This window comes from Crocuta crocuta, unplaced genomic scaffold (assembly GCF_008692635.1).
Source record: "Crocuta crocuta isolate KB4526 unplaced genomic scaffold, BGI_CrCroc_1.0 scaffold1269, whole genome shotgun sequence".
In the NCBI taxonomy this organism is placed as follows: Eukaryota; Metazoa; Chordata; class Mammalia; order Carnivora; family Hyaenidae; genus Crocuta; species Crocuta crocuta.
In genome coordinates, this window is record NW_027531335.1 from 468,806 (window position 1) to 470,114 (window position 1,309).

Below are 1,309 nucleotides of genomic sequence, written 5' to 3' on the forward strand. Positions count from 1 at the left end.
CCCCCATCCTCCACTATTCCATCCACAAGAGACAGGCCACAGTCCTGAGATGGAAGGTGCTTCGCCTCCAGATCTGGAATCTATAAGAATCTATACTGGATTCTGTACTTTAAATACTAGGCTTGGAAAGAAAAAATAGAAAGGGAGGGAGCGGGGGGGTGGCACCTGGGTGCCTCTCAGTCAGACTCTTGATTTCAGCTCAGGTCATGATCCCATGATTCGTGGGACCAACCCCCACATCGGGCTTTGCGTTGACAGTGAGCAGCCTGCTTGGGATTCTCTCTCCCCTCCTCAAAATAAATAAATAAGGGCGCCTGGGAGGCTTAGTCGGTTAAGCGTCCGACTTTCGCTTAGGTCACGATCTCGCGGTTCGTGGGTTCGAGCCCCGCGTCGGGCTCTGTGCTGACTGCCAGCTCGGAGCCTGGAGCCTGTTTCAGTCTGTGACTCCCTCTCTCTCTGACCCTCCCCTGCTCACGCTGTCTCTCTCTCTGTCTTCTAGAAATAAATAAAAACATAAATAAATAAATAAACTTTAAAAACGAAAGCAGAAGGGAGCAGGTGAAGTACCTTGAGTGCTAAAGAGGAACCCAACAGTAGCTTGAAGGGCACCTGATCATTCATTCACTGCCACGCATTAGCAGTCCCAAACAAGCAACAACAATTGTTGGGCCCTTGAGCTGTCTGCTTGTGTGATGCATGCCACCAGCACACNGAGCCATGCTTTCCCAGAACCACAATGAGGGAAAATAAGGTGTTATGGGCTGGATTGTGCCCCTCCAAAGCACAGTGCCGAAGCCCTGGGGACGCAACTGTATTTGGAGATGGACCCTTCAAACAGGTGACTGAGTCAGAATGAAGCTTGTCAGAGTGGCTCCTAGTCCAATCTGACCAGGGGCCTTAGAAGAAGAGGACATTTGGGGCGCCCCGGTGGCTTAGTCGGTTAAGCGTCCGACTTTCGCTTAGGTCACGATCTCACAGTTCGTGGGTTCGAGCCCCGCGTCGGGCTCTGCACTGACTGCCAGCTCAGAGCCTGGAGCCTGTTTCAGTCTGTGACTCCCTCTCTCTCTGACCCTCCCCTGCTCACGCTGTCTCTCTCTCTCTCCTAGAAATAAATAAAAATATTTAAAAAAAAAGAAGAAGAAGAGGACATTTGAACACTGGAGCAGGCACAGACAGACCCTGGTGAAGAGGCAGGAAGAGTGCAGCTGTCTGCAAGCCAAGGGGCGAGCCCTCAAGGGACACCAATCCTGTGCGACCTTGATGTGGATTCCTAGCCTCCAGACCTATGAGAAAAATGGCGGCCGTGTGA